Source organism: Bombina bombina, chromosome 5, assembly GCF_027579735.1.
Source record: "Bombina bombina isolate aBomBom1 chromosome 5, aBomBom1.pri, whole genome shotgun sequence".
Classification (NCBI taxonomy): domain Eukaryota; kingdom Metazoa; phylum Chordata; class Amphibia; order Anura; family Bombinatoridae; genus Bombina; species Bombina bombina.
Window position 1 is genome coordinate 119101406 of NC_069503.1, and position 22097 is coordinate 119123502.

The window sequence follows — 22097 nt, forward strand, 5'->3', positions numbered from 1 at the left end:
TTTTAAAGAATTAGTGATGGAGCCATCACAAATATGAGAATACATCTCAAACTAGACTTTAATCAACATAGGGAGAACAAACACTGATGACTCAGGTACATTTGGACTGGGGCCCAAGTTCTGTGTTGGTTATAGAGTAGCCACTATATACATAGGGCGGTTCAGATGGTGTGATGTCCTAGTTATATAGCAAACTGGTATTTGTATTAGGTGGCATTACATTGTTATTGTATTAATAACATGAAAAATACAACAAATTGTATGTGTGGATTAGGCCAAAACCAAGTTATGAGCTAGAACATAATGAAAGCACAATGTCACTTTTTATGAATGTTGATATGGTTGAATAATAACATATATTAAATATCATTTTCTTACAGGAGGTTCATCCACTTCCTTTCCTGCCCCTGACGCCCTTGTACCTGTTTTCCTCTCCTGTCCCCACAACTTCCCCTTGTTTATGTCCTATGCCCTGTGTTGTCCACTTCCCCTGTGTGTCCCTGTCACCCCAACCCCCACCACTTCCAATTCCCTTCCATCTGTTCCCCCTGTTGTGTGTGTGTGTTTGGCCATGATGTGTCCTCTTTCTTCTGTCCCCTCCACTTCTCTTTCTTCTGTCCCCTCCACCTCTCTTTCTTTTGTCCCCTCCACCACCCTTTCTTCTTTTGCCTCATCCTCTATTTCTTCTGCTGTTCCTCCTTCTCCTATGGTGCCTTTGCCTTCTTCCTCATGTGTCTGTTGTTGTCATCCTTCCCTTGTGTGTGTTTATAATGTCCCTACCAGTGGAGGCTCCTCTATAGGGACAAGTGGGGCAATGCCCCTCCAGATTAAAATAAATAAAAAATAATACAATTCTATTGTAATGTGAGACTGTGAGATTACAGTTTAAAATAAAAATAAATAAAAAAAATGCTATTGTAATGTGTCTGTGAAATTAAAAAAATTTTCTCAGGATACTATTTTTTTCCAGGAGGAGGGGGGGGTTGATTTAAAATAATAAAAAAAACTTATAGAAAAACACATTTTATAAAATTTTCTTAAGATCTAAGGGCGTTTTTAATGTTTGCCCTGCCTGAGAGCACTTCTGGGCATGCTTAGTCTGCCCCTATAAGAGTTTTCTAACCTCATCTATTAAGTTTCTATTTGGCCGTTTATGGCCCAGACGTCCTAAAAAAAACCAACTGATTCTAACCTACCATTGGCTGACAGTATGGGGGGTGGGGTTATACACAGTGTTTTCGCACTCTCAGATATAACCGGGGACCATCTGATCCAGGCATTACATCAGCAGTAGTAGCCGTCAGCAACGCAGACTGAATACCCGCAATGAAGTAGGAACAGAAACTAAGTGAGTAAGCTCTGTTTACCATCATTGTAAAGCAGAAGAATATCGATGACACTGTATTAATTTATTTTTTAGGTGGTTGTAGTAACTTGTTTTTATGTCTTGGCATGTGCAGCTAAGGCGGATGCAGGGGGTATAGTGCACACAGGTTTTTAGAGGCAGGGCCCAGCCAGCTCTATGTGGTGCAGCACACTCGGCGTCGTGCTGAAAGTAAAATGTCTGTTTGTTTTTTTTTACTTTAATTCCAAAGCCCGTGCGGCGTGTGCAGCACAGTTCTATTAGCCTGTACTTACAGACTGAACCAGCGTTGGATGCAGCCTGCAGAAGGAGGAACAGTCAGCATTTTTTTCATTTGCTGCATTTGTAATACACCCTCACACCTCCCATAAGCTTAAATACTGGCATCTATCAGTGATCAGTGAGGACTTTGTGTCTAAGTGAGGAGCGGAGGGTCCGATGAGTAACAGCCTCTCCCCTCCGCTGACCATTGGGAGCCATCAGTACTGGGGTCTTCTTGCCTTGCAAATATTATTGACCCATGCGATTTTGAGACTGGGTGGCACAGCGTTTTCTTTTAAAGTCTTTAAGTTTGCAGGACAGCAAAGGAAAAAAATGCTTTGTTCCTCCTGCAGGCTGTGGTTCAGTCTGTAAGTAAATTCAATTGCACAATGCTTGTAAAGGAGTAATCCGGAGTCTTGCAGGTAAAATTAAAAGTCCTTTATTTTTCACAAATTTTAAAAACAGGTTAGCAGCTTCATTCCAAGTTATGCATTCATCTAGGTTAGGCTAGTCACTAATGCTGACATGTTTTGGCTACTTCTGCCGTAATCATAGCTTGATTAGTGACAGCCAAGCCTCTACTTTAAAAAGCTGTTGCCCTCATTTAATAGGTTAAATGAAATTGACTTGTAAGCCAATGCCCTGTCTTTTAGTTTAACCATTGATGTGTTAACATTAACCCTTTCCTAGACACAGTATAATTATCTTTGATTTTTCTGTTTGTTACATATGTTCAAAGTTCAGATTCAAAATATATATTTATATATTGCCTGCTATTTTATTTACAATCTTTGCTGGCAAGTCAAATTCCATTTATTGTATGTAAGGAAACATAAGAATAAAGTGTGTACTTTATATCATTTTCAGAAAGATTTTTAAGCATATTAAAATGGCCACATTTTTAACTATTAGTGATTATTATACATATTGGTTCCTGTTGATGCAAAGATGTTTGCACCAACTCACATAAATATAGAGTCACAAATTATAGTACACACTGCTTTTAGTGATTACAGGTTTGACACTAAATGTCTATTAAAGACCATATTTTCTTTTTGGTTTTATATACATATGGAAATTATTTGGTAGTATTTTCCTTTTCTCATTTCCACCTTTAGCTTTTACATAATTCACATAATATCATAATTAAATGTAACCTCTAGTCTTATGTAACCTCACCGGGTAATTATTTAAGTCCAGTAATTAATTAAATCAAACTCACTGTTAAGGCCTATTGGCTTCCTTGTTTTTAATCTCAGGATCCAATATGCCTCTTGCCTAGCCAGTATTTTATCCCTATCACCCCCTCTCTTTGGTACAGGAATATCTTCTACTATGGTCCATTTTAAACTTCTAGGATCTTTATTATGTCTATGTTTAAAATGCATGACCAGGGGTGTTGTTAATGTACCTGCCTCTATATTTACCACATGCTCTCGTATTCGCGATCTGACCTCCCTTGAGGTCATTCCAATGTATTGTAATTTACATATAGAGCAGGTTAATAAATATACATCATAACCTTGTCTGCAGTTATACCATCTCTTGTGGTAAAACCTCTCATTAGTGGCCTCCCTTTGGAAACCATTGCCCTGTTCAACATGTGAGCAGGCAATGCAATTAATATTGTGACACTTATATACTCCTTTAGTTTCAAGCCACGAGCTTTGTTGACATTTTTTAATGTTCTTTAAATTTGTTGGAGCTACTCTATTGCCAATAGTGAGGCCCCTTTTATAGGCAAACTTGCAACCTTTTCTCACCGTATCAGCTAGATCTTCGTCTGCTGTTAGCATTGAAAAATGTTTTGAGATTATGTCACAAATTAGACCATATTGTTCACTAAAGGTAGTTAGAAATGTCACTCCCTGTTTGTTAAACTCTGATTTTATAGATTTGTTTGTGTCTTTTTTTTAGGAATAATTCACTTCTTTTTCGTTTCTTGATGTTATTCTTTACTCCTTCTACCATTTTTCTTGGATATTCCCTAGCAACTAATCTTTCTGTTAGTTAATTTGCTTGTCTGCTAAAGGATTCCATCTCAGAACAATTCCTCAGCGTTCTTATAAATTGGCCTTTTGTGATAGCCTTAAACACTCTTTTTGGATGACTACTTTTTGCATGTAAAATCGTGTTTTTAGCTGTTTCTTTCCTATAAACTTGAGTTTCAATATGCCCCCCTTTTGATTTGGGGACTCCTCTTAGGGTAACATCTAGGTAATTGATGCTTAATTTATTAGACTCATAAGTGAAACTAAGGCACATGGTGTTTTTATTCAGTTCTTCCATGAAATTAACTAACTCATATTCACTCCCCTTCCATATCAGTATCAGGTCATCTATAAAACGTTTGTAAAAGACTATCTTGTCTCTGTGAGAGTTCTGTTCTCCAAAGATGTGGAACTGCTCCCACCACCCCATATAGAGGTTGGCGTAGGAAGGTGCAAACTTAGCACGAATACGAGAGCATGTGGTAAATATTAAGGCAGGTACATTAACAACACCCCTGGTCATGCATTTTAAACATAGACATAATAAAGATCCTAAAAGTTTAAAATGGACCATAGTAGAAGATATTCCTGTACCAAAGAGAGGGGGTGATAGGGATAAAATACTGGCTAGGCAAGAGGCATATTGGATCCTGAGATTAAAAACAAGGAAGCCAATAGGCCTTAACAGTGAGTTTGATTTAATTAATTACTGGACTTAAATAATTACCCGGTGAGGTTACATAAGACTAGAGGTTACATTTAATTATGATATTATGTGAATTATGTAAAAGCTAAAGGTGGAAACGAGAAAAGGAAAATACTACCAAATAATTTCCATATGTATGTAAAACCAAAAAGAAAATATGGTCTTTAATAGACATTTAGTGTCAAACCTGTAATCACTAAAAGCAGTGTGTAGTATAATTTGTGACTCTATATTTATGTAAGTTGGTGCAAACATCTTTGTATCAACAGGAACCAATATGTATAATAATCACTAATAGTTAAAAATGTGGCCATTTTAATATGCTTAAAAAATCTTTCTGAAAATGATATAAAGTACACACTTTATTCTTATGTTTCCTTACATACAATAAATTGAATTTAACTTGCCAGCAAAGATTGTAAATAAAATAGCAGGCAATATATAAATATATATTTTGAATCTGAACTTTGAACATATGTAGCAAACAGAAAAATCAAAGATAATTATACTGTGTCTAGGAAAGGGTTAATTTTAACACATCAATGGTTAAACTAAAAGACAGGGCATTGGCTTACAAGTCAATTTCATTTAACCTATTAAATGAGGGCAACAGCTTTTTAAAGTAGAGGCTTGGCTGTCACTAATCAAGCTATGATTACGGCAGAAGTAGCCGAAACATGTCAGCATTAGTGACTAGCCTACCCTAGATGAATGCATAACTTGGAATGAAGCTGCTAACCTGTTTTTAAAATTTGTGAAAAATAAAGGACTTTTAATTTTACCTGCAAGACTCCGGATTACTCCTTTACAAGCATTGTACAATTGAATTTTCGTATTTGGAGCCAGCAGAGGAGTCCCGGTTGGATGCGAGTGAGGCCACAGACCACTAGGGGGTGAGCACGTAGCCACCGACGTCACAGGAAGACGTGAACAACGCCGATACCCACGAGAAGACACCGTAAGCCAGGAAGCTTGAGGAGGGGAATAACGGCCCACCGTACACGGTCTGGAGTGAGAGGGCATCCCCTAGGACCGAGCACTGATGAACAAGGGTCACTGAAGGATATGTAAGTTATGATAACTGCATATAGCAAGATTACTTACGAATGGTGAAAATGTTTGCAGTGGGTATACACAAATGTTGAAAGCGGTAATATTGTGGCACTCCCCCCTATGAGATAGTAGGATCTGTTGGGCCCTGGACTTTTGAAATTATAGGGTTTACATGGTGTGTGTATATTCAGTCTGTAAGTGCCTGCACGTAATGGCACTGTGCTGTGCGGCCTTTGTAATTAAGGTTAAAGAAAAACAACAACAAAAAGTAGATGCTTGTTAACTGTCAGCATGAGACCGAGTGTGCTGCACCACATAGAACCGGCCCTGGCTGCCTCTAAAACCTGTGTGTGCTATACCCCCTGCATCTTCTTAGCACGTACCAGCACTGTGCAGATAACACGGTCTGGCTGACTCCTTCATATTTTTTTATTCAGAATCTGAGATCCCTACACATGCTGCCACAGCTGCGACTCCAAGGAGTTCTAAATCATTTCTATCTCAGTGCTTCTGATCACGGCCCTTTTCAGTGTGTTACAGCTGTGATCAGAAGCACTGAGATAGAAATGATTTACAGCTTGATATGGAATACCACAGTTTCTGCAGCAGCATTTTGTGACACAAAGAAGCTCTGTAAGCTACAGACTGTAAGCATCTGTGTCAGTGAAGGCTGCTGCAGGAACTGTGGTATGCGATATCAAGCTCTAAATAATTTCTATCTCAGTGCTTCTGATAGGGCTAGTGAAAGAAAATCGTTCATTCTTATGCAATGGATACATTTTCCCACAGTGCACACTGTAAATCACACCCTCTGTGTCAGGCCCCGCCCCTTGAAGCACACGCCGACATAGTTGCCAACATTTGAAAATTTTTTCCAGGGACACTTTGTAGCTATCAAGTACCTGCATGACATTTTTTACCACACGTCCTGCCCTAAAGTCCCGCCTACTTTGCCAAACCCACATAATTAGCATAATTTTCAATGCGTTTGATTTGTTTTTCACAGCTAGAGGGTGTTACTTTATGTGTGCCATATTAGATGACATTGTGCTAACGCAGTGGAGTTACTTATGGGAGGGCACTGATTGGCTAAGATGCAAGTCTGTCAAAAGAACTGAAATAAGGGCAAAGAGGCTTAGAAACAAGGTAATCACAGAGATAAAAACAATATATTAATGGGACAGTCTAGACCAGAATTTGTATTGTTTTAAAAGATAGATAATCCCTTTATTACCCATTTCCAAGTTTTGCATAACCAACACAGTTATATTAATATACTTTTTTACCTCTGCGATTACCTTGTATCTAAGCCTCTGCTGACTGCCCCCTTATTTCAGTTCTTTTGACAGACTTGCATGTTAGCCAATCAGTGCTGACTCCTAGGTAACTCCACGGGCGTGAGCAAAATATTATCTATATGGCACTCATAAACTAGCACCCTCTAGTTGTGAAAACATGTCACAATTCATTCAGATAAGAGGCAGCCTTTAAGGGCTAAGAAATTAGCATATCAGCCTTCTAGGTTTAGCTTTCAACTAAGAATACCAAGAGAACAAAGCAAATTTGGTGATAAAAATAAATTGGAAAATTGATTAAAATGACATGCCCTATCTGAATAATGCAAAACTGGGGAATGGGTAATAAAGAGATTATCTATCTTTTTAAATAATAAAACCTCCAGTAGCAGACAAAAAAAAAGGCTGTAATTCAATTGAGATGCAGGGGGGCACATAGGGGCCAGACACTGTGCAGGTGGGCTTATGGGGACCAGATATTATGAAGGGGGGCACATGAGGGCCAGATATTGTGCAGGGGGAACATCGGGGCCAGACATTGTGCAGGGGGTGAAATGGGGACCAGATATTATGCAGGGGGGCACATGGGGACCAGATATTATGCAGGGGGCGCACGTGGGGACCAGATATTATGCAAGGGGGGGGCATAGGGGCCAGACATTGTGCAGGGGGCACGTGGGGACCAGATATTATGCAGGGGGGACATAGGGGCCAGACATTGAGCATGGGCACATGGGGACCAGATATTATGCAGGGGGTGCACATGGGGACCAGATATTATGCAGGGGGTGCACGTGGGGACCAGATATTATGCAAGGGGGGGGACATAGGGGCCAGACATTGTGCAGGGGGCACGTGGAGACCAGATATTATGAGGGGGGGACATAGGGTCCAGACATTGTGCACCGGGCACATGGGGACCAGATATTATGCGGGGGGGCATATGTGGGCCACACATTGTGAAGGGGGCACATGGGTACCAGCAATTATGCAGGGGGGGGAACATAGGGGACAAACATTGTGCAAGGGGACACATGGGGACCAGATTACATGCAGGGGGCACATGGGGGCCCGATATTATGTAAAGGGGGCAAGGGGATCAGATATTATGCTGGGTGACACATGGGTCCAGATATTATTCAGGGTGACACTTAAAGGGGCAAGATATTATGCAGGGGTGAATGGGGGCTAGATATAATGCAGGGGTGCCTATCTCAAATGCTAAACAACTTAATTAGCAGAAATGCCTTCTCTAGTTAACCTGTCTCACAGTGACTGAGACACCGGGCTGAGACCCAGGGGAGGGGCACAGAGTGAAGAGACTGAACAGTGTGTGTCGGATTGTAGACAGAGAAGGAGACACAGAGCACCAGACAAGTGCATGAAAGTCACAGTTTTTTTTTTATTTTAAAAAAAATTATGTAATTCACCTTGTTTAACAGCAGCACATTGCAGCAGCCTCTGATAGTTCACTTAGTTATACTGAAATAAATAGCAGCCAATGAGATTGTCCTTGCACGGTGCACCCTGACTGGCTGGACCAGCCCACCCGCATCTTACCTCTAGCTCTGCTGACTCAGACTGTCATCCACTGACTGATCGCCTCTCTGCAGAGTTAGGGTGACTGTGTGACTGTCCTCTCCTGCTGCCGCGTGTGAGAAGGCTGGTGCTCTATGAGCGGCAACGCAATGTCACGTGACGGTGACGTTGAGGGTGCTGACTTCACTGCTGACCGTGCTGCATGAAAGAAAAAGGGGTCCAATGGCACTACTTGCAAATTAGAGAAAACTTCCTATAGCTTAAATTTTAATAATAGAAAATGTTTTGTACAATATACTAAGAGCTAAAGTGTGCTGTGTATAAAGCAAACTTGAAGAAAACTGTTTTAGGAGGTGAATAGCCTCCTAAAGGGAGTATACACATATAGCACTCAGGAAGTTTAAATGGAACAATAATATGATCTTCTATGAGATCTGTGACTGCAACATAGCCAATAATATTTATGAATACACACATTTGTGTGTGTGAGCGCAACACATTGATTTTGAGTGTGTGTTTTTAACTTAAACTTTTTCTTCCCTATTTTAAACACAACTCTATTAAAAGGTATATTTTAATAATTGTCTCATCTGTCCATTTCTCGTGTAAGATTGGCAATAGTACACAAGCTGTACATTACATCACAGATCTCATAGAAGATCATATTATTGTTTCATTTAAACTTCCTGAGTGCTATATGTGTATACTCCCTTTAGGAGGCTATTCACCTCCTAAAACAGTTTTCTTCAAGCTCAAGCTGCAGCCTGCTACTGCTACTTGCCGGGACAATCCGGGACATTTAAATGGCCGGGAGTGGGTTCCAAATTCCGGGACTGTCCCAGCAAAAACGGGACAGTTAGCAAGTATGCGCTGGCTCCCAGGAGCTCCCTATCATGGACCTGCAACTGCTGGATTACCGGGTGCACCGGTGCAGGTAACCAACATCAACAAGGCTGGTCTAGTCTGTGATTCTATATTTACCCACTGGTCAAGCCACTGTTCCTGTGGCATTGCACCAGATATGACAAGGAGAGCTGGACCTTAGAAGATTTGGGATAGGGCAACAGGAGGTGTTAGAGAAGGTGCCAATGTGTTTTTTATTTCATTTATGCAACTTCAGTATGTGTTGTAAAACTGTTGATATTTGCACCCACATCTTGACACTGATCTTTGCAAATAATACTTTAAAGAATTGTGCAGGAAATAGAACGTTAGTGTTAAAAGCTAGGGACAAAGTATATTATTCTCCTACCTACATCTCCTCCAGGGCCGGCTTAATGATGGGACCAAGTGGGTCCACCGGACCCAGGCAGCACTTAAGAGGGGGCGGCACTTCAGTGACTGAGTGTGTCACTGACAGATCTGGTCAGACCACTCCTATTGTCCTGTGCTCGCTCTGTCTCTGCTCCTGCCCTCGCAGCTGCAGCAACAGGTTGCGCTATTAACATAACTGCATCGGGAGGGAGGAGGGAGAATCACCCAGGCTACAACACCCCTTTCTTATAATCTCAGCCCCCTTGCCCTAACAAGTCAGCTCCAGTAAGCTAAAGGCACCCAGCAGGGGGGGAGGGTGCAAACTTAGAGAAGCGCGCAAGTGAGTCCTGCTGCCCCACAGTGATGATGTAACACACTACTCACTCCTTACTGCCAATGATGTGCAGCCTCCTCCGCTCTAGCCTCCCTCTTTCACACACGTGGATCCTTCTGCAAACAGGAAGGGGCTAGCTTGGACTTAAGGTGGCAGTGTGGATAAGCAAGCTGCATCTTTGTAGGAACAAATTCAGGTAATCTTTTAGTGGTCCACTGCTGCCTTTTTTACAGGGACTGACTGGGCTAAGGGCAGGGGCATAGTGTTTAAAACATGTCCGGTAGTAGTTTTTACACAGCTCCTTAGAAGTGGCCATTCAGAGCACTGTATACATAGTGCAAGGAGGCTAACAGAGATAGAATTTATCTGTGCTCAGTCTCTCATTTAACACAGGGTGCCTGACCGAGAGTTACAGCCCTGTAAATGTAAGCTATTCACAGGGAGGGGGGGGTGTTAGTGTAAGGGTGACGTCCTAATGGAGAGCTACATCATCTAAGGCTAAGCTGCTGTAACTGGGCAATAAGAATATAATAAAAAAAAAAAAAACACATAATTTATGTAAGAACTTACCTGATAAATTAATTTATTTCATATTAGCAAGAGTCCATGAGCTAGTGACGTATGGGATATACAATCCTACCAGGAGGGGCAAAGTTTCCCAAACCTCAAAATGCCTACAAATACACCCCTCACCACACCCACAAATCAGTTTAACGAATAGCCAAGAAGTGGGGTGATAAAAAAAAGTGCGAAAGCATAAAAAAATAAGGAATTGGAATAATTGTGCTTTATACAAAAAAAATCATAACCACCACAAAAAGGGTGGGTCTCATGGACTCTTGCTAATATGAAAGAAATGAATTTATCAGGTAAGTTCTTACATAAATTATGTTTTCTTTCATGTAATTAGCAAGAGTCCATGAGCTAGTGACGTATGGGATAATGACTACCCAAGATGTGGATCTTCCACGCAAGAGTCACTAGAGAGGGAGGGATAAAATAAAGACAGCCAATTCCGCTGAAAAATAATAATCCACAACCCAAAACAAAAGTTTTAATCTCAATAATGAAAAAAACTGAAATTATAAGCAGAAGAATCAAACTGAAACAGCTGTCTGAAGTACTTTTCTACCAAAAACTGCTTCAGAAGAAGAAAACATCAAAATGGTAGAATTTAGCACAAACTTACTTCACCACCTCCACAGGAGGCAAAGTTTGTAAAACTGATTTGTGGGTGTGGTGAGGGGTGTATTTATAGGCATTTTGAGGTTTGGGAAACTTTGCCCCTCCTGATAGGAATGTATATCCCATACGTCACTAGCTCATGGACTCTTGCTAATTACATGAAAGAAAACTTTTTTTTTTACCAAACCCCTTACTCTGCTACAACTACAAACCCACATTCCTGTGCTATCATCATGTGCAGATCTGGCTGTGTGGAATGGTAGAGTGAAGTGTTAGCCTGCCTCTTGTTCTGTGCGTCAGATTACATCCTATAGATAGGGCATGAGGTCAGACCTAGGGGCAGCATTACATTTGCAGGGCTGCTGCCCATTGCATTGTTCTAGAGAGGGACTATGGTACTTTTATATTGTATTTTTGTTTAACAGCTGGCTTTGGCTTAACCATTAATTATATGCATGTAACCCCAAACATGTAAATTATGCAATTATTAGCAAACATCTTAAAGTACTTAATCTACACTATTAAAATCTTACAATAAGTAAACACTTTTAAATGTGTCCAATTTTTCAGACCTCTTCTGAGAGTTTGTTTTTAAAGGGACAGTACACTGTAAAATTGTTTTTCCATTAATGTATTTTTAATGACTTGTTATACCAACTGCAGAGTATAAAATATTTGAGAAATTCCATTTTCATGCTTATTTGTGTATATGAAGTAGCTGATTTTGTGCTTTGAAACCACAGCCTATTACAATGGGTTAAACTTAAAGGTAATATCAGATCTCATTATGTTCTAAGTTTGGTAAACAGACTTGCTTCCTTATCTTTTATTTGGCTGGAACACCAAAGCTCAATACATAGAGAGAACAATGGAAAATTATCATTTTATTACTTAACTATCCTGCATCCCACTGAGAGTGTAATCTCTTCTGCTGGCTATGTATACTTAGGCTATTCAATAGCCTATACTCCAGTATTAATTTGTTCAGTATAGGTGGCGATACCACAGGCTAAATCAGCTATTTCAAATGCTGAAATAGGAGTAAAGGAGCTACTTGTAACCAATTTAATACACTCTAGCAGGTTAAAAGTATTATTGGGAATAATTTAAAGGGGATAACATTTTTGGGTGAACTGTCCCTTTAACTGTGTGATCCCCTCTCAGCTGCTTAGAGTTAGGGCAATATTCTATCATCAGAAATAAAGTGTAAAATCAGGCATTATATTTTGATCAGTTGTTGCTTTGAGTTATGTTTCAGGATTTTAGAAATTACCTCATTCATTTTAACTGATCTCCCTGATTTATTGTTTTAAAACATGTTCAGCTTTTATTAATGAATTAATATTATTGTTTGATTTAATTAAAAGGACATGCCAGTCTAATATTAAAATGCTGTTATTGGTAACACCGTAGAACCTGCAACTGTGTGTCAGCGCTGCGGAATCTGTTGGCGCTCTACAAATACCTGATAATAATAACTGTGGAACAAAGGAACATGCAGCAGATTTGATACTGATTTGCTTGTGATTGTCAGCTCAGCTCTGTGAATCTGCTGCTCCTGGTCTCACTGGCCAAGTTCTGCTCAGGTGTTGCAATGCACTCTATAATTATATATATACCTCTCTATAACATACTGTATATAAGGTACTGGGGAAGGGGCTGTGTGTGTGAGGGACCTCTGTTTACTTGTACACTGTACATATTTATTTATTTTGTATGACCATGTGGTTGTACTTGCCACCTGGGCCAAAAGGTGCCAGTCGGACGTCCTCTCCTGCCTCTCTCCCACACCAGACACTGCATAAGAATTGGTTCAGGATCAAGTTGCATGCAGGCTTTTTAAAGGGATATGAAACTCAAACTTTTTCTTTCATGATTCAAATAGAGAATACTATTTTAAACAACTTTCCAATTTACTTCTTTTGTCTAATTTACGTAATTTTCTTGGCATCCTTTGTTGAAGAAGCAGCAACGCACTACTGGGAGCTAGCTGAACACCAGTTGAGCCAATAAAATTAGGCATATATGTGCAACCACCAATAAGCAGCTCCTTGGCCTACCTAGGTATCCTTTTGAACAAAGGATACCAAGAGAACAAAACAAATTAGATAATAGAAGTACAATGGAAAGTTGTTTAAAATCACACTTGAATCATGAAAGAAAAAAAAAATGAGTTTCATATCCCTTTAAGTGGAGGGGGGGGGCGTAATTTAATTATCGGACCCAGTATTGAAGATTAATTATTAATTTTGGAATATAATATTTATATTAATAATAATAATAATTATTATTATTATTTATGAAAGAATTTGCTTGTGAGAAAGACAGCTTAATATAACAACTTTATTAGTCACAGCACCCAAAATCTTAGATCACACGATATAATATTCTATGCTTCTTTATATGGTACCATTAATATGAGTTACATTACATAAAACACATTGACATAGCTGCATACAATTTCTTACATTAAATGCAAACAGACATAAAAACAACCTTATAGCTATAAAGTAAATAAGTGCATAATATAATTACCTCTGAGGCCCAGTAAGAGCTTGTAACCTCTTTCCGTTCTCTCTCCTCTCTCTACCACTCTCTCTTCTCCCTATACCTTATATACCTTTAAATGACAAGCCCCTTCAGCTAATACTTCCCAAAAATGGATAATGGTGGATGCTTTGAGTTGGCTAAGAGTGTGATTGGTTCATAAGAGCTGAATGTATATGTTTGTTTCTAAAGTAATATGTATCTCTGCACTTTACCTATTCCTCTATGCTATTTCTAACTTTTGGACAGCTGCGCACATGGCTTCTGGACTTTTTCACTAAACTATTTTAACTAAAGGATTTTACTGCTTTATTCTTGTCCATGAACAGGTGTCTCCTTGAGAAACTTTCAGCAAGCTAAACACTAAGCACTCACATCACACACATACATACATATATATATTTATATATACACTCACAAATACATATATAAAAGTTGATCATATTTAGCAAATTACTCATACTGTAACACCAGGCAGCACAATGTCTTGAACCAGCCCTGATCTCCTCTCACTGCTGCAAAAAATGCATTTTTTAAATCCTTAACCCTCACACATACTCCTCTTGCTTTGTCTCACTGCACTGTGTGAACGCTGACATATCATAGATAACAGGGGGCAGGGGCGAATCTACAGGGGGTGCAGAGGTCGCAGGTGCGACTGGGCCCCTGAGGGTGGGGGCCCAGCTTAAAAAAAAAATATTTTTTTTAAATAAAAAACGTTAACCTAACACTGCCTGCACTGATGTGAGTGTGACATGACTACAGGGGTTAGTGTTTCTGTTTTACATTGGTGTGTGTGTGTGTGTATGTGACTGTGTGTGTATTTATGCATGTAGTATGTATGTTTGTGTATGTTTGTGGAACCAGCAAATTACAGACCTTGTTACTACAGCATGGGGGGCAGGGGGTAAACAGTGTCACTATACAGTACCACTATATACAGTATGGGGGGGTGGACCATGTCACTGACTACTGTGGTCACTTTATAAAGTACTGGGGCGGGTAGGGTCAGACCAGCCATCTCACCGGCAGATTACAAACTGTGTCACTGACTCACTATATACAGTACTGGTGGGTTAAACAGTGTCACTATATACAGTAATAGGGGTTCAGACCATCTCACAGACTGTGGGCACAGGGTACCTCCTTTTGCAGACATGTAATCTGATTCACATTTTTTTCTGTGTTAAATGTAAAAATAATAAAAAAAATATATATGTATTAAATTCACATTTTTTGGAGGGGGGAGGGGCAGTGGGGGCCCCTTCTTAGATTCTTGCACCTGGGCCCTGTGTTTTCTAGTTATGCCTCTGACAGGGGGGTCAGGGGAGACAGAGCAGTGTGTTTGACGGCTCAAGATAAATGTATTTTTTGCAGAGGAGAGAGGATATGGAGAAAGAAGAATGTAGTTTGTGCCCAGACAAACCCCTATCGCTATGTCTAGCACTGAGCTGTGCTACAACAGCAAAAGACCTGAGTGGGAGTAAAATAAAGGTGGAAGGACTCTGGTAATGTGGGGTGCAGTGTGGGTTTGTAGGCAATGAAGAATTAGTATTTATCTGTAAGATGTACCTCATGATGTCATTGTGTTTGCAAACTGATACGTTAGGGAACTTGCTAAGCATTTCATACATTTTTACTAAAACATAAAGCATAATTTCCTGCATTTGGTAAGAAAGCAAGTGTGTGTATATGTGTGTGTGTATATATATATATATATATATATATATATGTATGTTATGTGGCAACTTTTTTAACCATGTGAGGGTGGAGCTTTCTTAAGGGGTGGGGTCTAGCACCCCACCATCTTGAAAAGTCACCAGCCCTCACACAATTTCCCTTTGCCCAACCCTCCCTCTCCCATCACCCTGTGTCTCCCTTTCTTCACCCCATCTATCCCAGCTCGATGCCAATGTCATGGGTGAGTTTGTAAGGTAATTCAATATTTTGTGTATTGTTAATAGGTATGTGCATGCATTAATGGTTTGCCTTTTTTTCTTCTCTTCCACAAAGGTGGACCCAACATGGTATGATAATATATCAGAAACCCTACAAAGGATTGACAATACCATGCTGAATTCCCACATGTGACTTGGCCTCATAATGGATAGTTTGTGTTTCCAGAGCAGAATCAATAGATTCTTGAAATTTTAATAACTCGTCTTCCTGCTCCTGAAGCACAACAGGGGCATAAAGAAAGGGAGGATGGAGACCCTAGTGGAGGCGCTTCCAAAGAGTGTATATCCTCCTGGTTCTTATTGTTTATAAGTGGACCTTGACCTCCTTTGGCACTGCCTCTTGAAATGGTGCTCTTGAACTGCAAAGGACTATCTCTGGCCTCATGAGTGAACATTAGCCTCATTTGGCACTGCCGCTAGAAATGGTGCTCTGGTAGTGCTTGAACTGTAAAGAACTATATCTGGCCTTCTGAGTAGACATTGGCCTCCTTTGGCACTGCCTCTTGAAATTGTGCTCTGGTACTGCTTGAACTGCAAAGAACTATCTCTTGTCTTAAGAGTGGACATTGGCCATGTACCACTATTTTGGTTTTATTTATAAATGGCTAGGTATGAGTGAAAAAGCAGCGTTAAGGTTCATAACGCTGCTTTTTCTCTCCCGCTGGTATTACGAGTCTTGCAGATTTAGGGGCACCGCACACTTTTTTTGGCCGTACCGCAAATTAACTTACAAAATTTGCGTAAAGTCTTTTTTAAATGGAACTTCCATAGTGCTGATATTACAAGCTTTTTCTGGGAGGCCAAAAAGTGAGCGGTACAGCCTATCCCGCAAGATTCATAACGCAATCTAAAGTCAGTAGTTATGAGTTTTACACTACAAAGCTGTAGCATAAAACTCATAACTAAAGTGCTAAAAAGTACACTAACACCCATAAACTACCTATTAACCCGTAAACTGAGGCCCTCCCGCATTGCAAACACTAAAATAAAATTATTAACCCCTAATCTGCCGCTCCAGACATCGCCACCACTAGAATAAACATATTAACCCCTAAACCTCCTCACTCCCGCCTCGCAAACACTAGTTAAATATTATTAACCCCTAATCTGCCACCCCTAACATCGCCGCCACCTATCTACATTTATTAACCCCTAATCTGCCACCCCCAACTTTGCCGCCACTATACTAAATGTATTAACCCTTAAACCTAAGTCTAACCCTAACACCCCCTATCTTAAATATAATTAAAATAAATCTAAATAAAAATTCCTATCATTACCTAAATAATTCCTATTTAAAACTAAATACTTACCTGTAAAATAAACCCTAAACTAGCTACAATATAACTAATAGTTACATTGTATCTAGCTTAGGGTTTATTTTTATTTTACAGGCAAGTTTGTATTTATTTTAACTAGGTACAATAGTTATTAAATATTTAATAACTATTTAATAGCTACCTAGTTAAAATAATTACACTACAATTAAATAAGTTACCTAAATTAAATACAATTACCTAAATTACAAAAAAATAAGTGGGTTAATAAGTGTAAGATTAGGGGTTAATAAGTGTAAGATTAGGGGTGTTTAGACTCGGGGTTTATGTTAGGGTGTTAGGTGTAAACATAAATTTTGTTTCCCCATAGGAATCAATGGGACTGCGTTACGGAGCTTTACGCTGCTTTATTGTAGGTGTTAGGCTTTTTTTTCAGCCGGCTCTCCACATTGATGTCTATGGGGAAATCGTGCACTAGCACGTAAAACCAGCTTACTGCTGACTTAAGCAGCGCTGGTTTTGGAGTGCGGTATGGAGCACAATTTTGCTCTACGCTCACATCTTGCCTGTTAACGCCGGTTTCATGAAAACTTGTAATACCAGCGCTGTAGTTAAGTGAGGGGTGACAATAACGAGCAAGTTAGCACCGCACCCCTCATACCGCAAAACTCGTAATCTAGCCGAAAGTTTCTTACACGTGTAATAAATTACTTTTTTAACTAACATGTGTGTATATATTTAATAATGAAATTATTATTATTATTATTATCAGTTATTTGTAGAGCACCAACAGATTCAGGAGCACTATAAACATAGGTGGTAAAGTAACATTTATAGGGATCAAATGGGCCCTGCTTAGAGTTGCACTGTTTTAGTCAGCTCTTATGAGGGTGGGCTCATAGCAGTGACGTGCAGGCATAGTTGGCAGGTGAGGCAGCGTCCCCCCTGTCCTATGTGTGTAATTACAGTCTTTTATTAATGTTTTTAAAAATATTTCTTTTATAAACTTTTTATAAATTTTTTCTTTGGGTATCCCAAGGTGTACCCCCCTACCCCCCCCCCCCCCCGCCACCGCGGCAAAACAGTACACTTTGAAGAGAAGATTCCATTTCCATTCATATCCATTCCATATTAGGCAAAGGAGAGGCTGTGAGCCGTTCAGCTCCCCCTCCTTTGCGTAATATGGATATGTGTTAGAGCATTTAAGCAACTGAGATACTAGAGACTGCCACCCAGTGGCGCTTTTCTTCCGGCCGATATGCTCAATAGAGGCTATCAGTGTAAGCAGCCTCTGCAGGAGCATCACAGCCAATCAGCGCCCTCTATCAAGTTTTATAGTAGGTTGCGCGGCGTCAGGCGGGAAAGAGCTGACAGAGGTGCGTAGTGAGACAAGCACAAGTGAGCTGTCACCAGTGGCAGCTGGTGAATTTTTAGGATGGGGGTGCACAAAACCCTGCCCCTATTAAAAAACCACGTCCCTTTGAAAAAACACGCCCCTTTTTAAAAACCACACCCCTTTTAACAAGCCACACCCCTTTGCGAAAGTCACGCCCATCAAATGGTCCCACCCATTTGAACCAGCAGTGTTTTTGGTCATCGTCTTCTTGAAATATCCAGCCCCGGCCTGGGGGTAACTTCAACTGAAGTTTGTGACTGATTCCTCAACATTATTCTCAAGTATCTGCTGATATTGAGTGGAATCCATGAGACCCTCAACAATATTCCCAGTAGTACAGGTCTTTGGAGGTGGTCTGTGTGCTGTATTTGACCGTTCTTATCATCCTTTGCCTATCTGATATTTTACTTGGCCTGCCACTTCTGGCCTTAACAAGAACTGTGCCTGTGGTCTTCCATATCCTCACCATGCTGACTATGTTCCTCACAGTGGACACTGACATCTTAAATCTATGCAATAGCTTTTTGTAGCCTTCCTCTAAACCATGATGTTGAACAATCTTTGTTTTTAGGTAATTTGAGAGTTGTTTCGTGGCCCCCATGTTGCCACTCTTCAGAGGAGAGACATAGAGAACAACTTGCAATTGGCCACCTGAAAACCTTTTCTCATGATTGGATACACATGTCTATGAAGTTTAAGGCTTAATGGGCTCACCAAACCAATTTTGTCTTCCAATTAATCAGTGCTAGGTAGTTACAGGTATTCAAATCAACAAAATAACAAGGGTGCACAAATGTATGCACCTGTCAAATTTTGTTTTGATGCATATTGCACATTTTCTGTTAATCCAATAAACCTAATTTCGCTACTGATTTTTTACTGTGTCCTTCATTTATTTGATAGATCAAAATGAAATTACTGATCCAAACAGCCAATTATTTATAACAGAAAATCATGGAAATTGTCAGAGGTGCCTAAACTTTTGCATACAACTGTATATGATTTCATGCACTCAAACTGTATTAAAGTAATGTACTCAGATATGAAATATATTTTTATGAAATGTAACATCAATTATATATAAATACTATGCTCCAATACAGCTCCCAGGCAGGATATCTAAAAAATATACAAAGGGAACATTTGTTAAAGTTTAAGCTTCAAAAGATTCTTTACTTCATCGCTTAATGAGATTAGATCTCTACAAACAAGATAACCATGTTACCTCTCTGGGGTGATAGAGAAACAATTCTATACTTTAGTTCAGATATGCTCAATCTTCAGGAAAGTAAGTAATTGTCACTTGTATGATATACAAATGATGAGACTAACAATACTTTTGAAGGTGTGAATCCACATATACGTCTGGAAAGGTTTTCTAGCTCAGAATCGATGCAAGCATGTAGAAGACCAAATTTCATATGAAATGACTTGTACCTAATTTTCATATAGTTTTATATACTCCTATACTTTATTAAGGAATGACTTCAAATATGGAATATATTTATATTAAAGTGGGATAATAAGGAAATATAAATATCTGCAAAATGACTATTAAGTCAATCTCTTAAGATATTATCAGTAAGAAGTATATATATATAATCCATTATAGAAGAGGACTGCACTCACTGGATTTGGTATATAAAATAAATTTTTTTATTAAGGTGACGTTTCGGGGTACGCAGACCCCTTCCTCAGACCAGGCAACAGTGCAAATGAACAGTGTGCAATATAAAGCAACATAGCCCCTCCCATCAAACAATTAGTGAAATTGCGCCAAAACCTATGTAACCATGACAACAGGTGAATCACCTAATTAACATTATTCCTACCTTTACTAATGTGATAGTTAAAAACAGTATAATTGTGCAAACCATATAAGTGTATCTTAAAACTATTCTCAAACAATAAATGACATGACATATGAGTAGCACCTAAAACACTCAAGGTGCACACAAAGAAATAAAATGTCCCCCTACAATGTGATGTGTGACCTACTGAAATAGCTACCACAAAGAAACAACTTAACATCGATAAAGGCAGTCTATAGGAAACAGCGCTCAATAAAAGATAGTTGCAGGACCTAGGCAGTATATCAGCATTTAAACATTAGTGTATCAGTATCTCTCAGTAAAACATACTACTCAGTAAACAAAGGACAATTAGAGAACAAGGACAAGTAGAGAAAAAGGGCTCAATAAAAGATAGTTGCAGGAGCTAAGCAGTATATCAGCATTTAAACATTAGTGCATCAGTATCTCTCAGTAAAACATACTTCTCAGTAAACAAAGGACAAGTAGAGAACAAGGACAAGTAGAGAAAAAGGGCTCAATAAAAGATAGTTGCAGGACCTAGGCAGTATATCAGCATTTAAACATTAGTGCATCAGTATCTCTCAGTAAAACATACTTCTCAGTAAACAAAGGACAAGTAGAGAACAAGGACAAGTAGAGAAAAATGGCTCAATAAAAGATAGTTGCAGGACCTAGGCAGTATATCAGCATTTAAACCTTAGTGCATCAGTATCTCTCAGTAAAACATACTTCTCAGTAAACAAAGGACAAGTAGAGAAAAAGGACAAGTAGAGAAAAAGGGCTCATAGCCAGAAAAACACGTATGTCAAGATTTAGGCAAGCATCAGTAGGTATATCGTATAGCATCCATAAACTAATCCTAGAGAGAAAGAGGGTGTCATCACACCATCACCGACTACTGAGCCTAAGGGGTAATATAGATAATAGTCGTCTGACATACCTGACTTGGCACCCTGGTTGATGTCCCTATTGCATTGTGAGTGCAGACACACATGGAAGATATATATATATATATATATATGTATGTATTGCAATCACACTGCTTTGAAATTATCTATATTACCCCTTAGGCTCAGTAGTCGGTGATGGTGTGATGACACCCTCTTTCTCTCTAGGATTAGTTTATGGATGCTATACAATATACCTACTGATGTTCAACAATTGACACACACATCTACATGCTTGCCTAAATCTTGACATACGTGTTTTTCTGGCTATGAGCCCTTTTTCTCTACTTGTCCTTTTTCTCTACTTGTCCTTTGTTTACTGAGAAGTATGTTTTACTGAGAGATACTGATGCACTAAGGTTTAAATGCTGATATACTGCCTAGGTCCTGCAACTATCTTTTATTGAGCCCTTTTTCTCTACTTGTCCTTGTTCTCTACTTGTCCTTTGTTTACTGAGAAGTATGTTTTACTGAGAGATACTGATGCACTAATGTTTAAATGCTGATATACTGCCTAGGTCCTGCAACTATCTTTTATTGAGCCCTTTTTCTCTACTTGTCCTTGTTCTCTACTTGTCCTTTGTTTACTGAGAAGTATGTTTTACTGAGAGATACTGATGCACTAATGTTTAAATGCTGATATACTGCTTAGGTCCTGCAACTATCTTTTATTGAGCCCTTTTTCTCTACTTGTCCTTGTTCTCTAATTGTCCTTTGTTTACTGAGTAGTATGTTTTACTGAGAGATACTGATACACTAATGTTTAAATGCTGATATACTGCCTAGGTCCTGCAACTATCTTTTATTGAGCGCTGTTTCCTATAGACTGCCTTTATCGATGTTAAGTTGTTTCTTTGTGGTAGCTATTTCAGTAGGTCACACATCACATTGTAGGGGGACATTTTATTTCTTTGTGTGCACCTTGAGTGTTTTAGGTGCTACTCATATGTCATGTCATTTATTGTTTGAGAATAGTTTTAAGATACACTTATATGGTTTGCACAATTATACTGTTTTTAACTATCACATTAGTAAAGGTAGGAATAATGTTAATTAGGTGATTCACCTGTTGTCATGGTTACATAGGTTTTGGCGCAATTTCACTAATTGTTTGATGGGAGGGGCTATGTTGCTTTATATTGCACACTGTTCATTTGCACTGTTGCCTGGTCTGAGG

General features: G+C 39.3%; 1 long non-coding RNA gene across 1 annotated transcript; it reads left to right on the forward strand.

The window, feature by feature from the left end:
* Nucleotides 1-9007: 9007 nt before the first annotated feature.
* Nucleotides 9008-17486, forward strand: LOC128659239 (uncharacterized). The gene is made up of 2 exons (XR_008402314.1): nt 9008-9992; nt 15542-17486. It is a non-coding gene; the product is annotated as an uncharacterized LOC128659239 (long non-coding RNA).
* The last annotated feature ends 4611 nt before the right edge of the window (nt 17487-22097 follow it).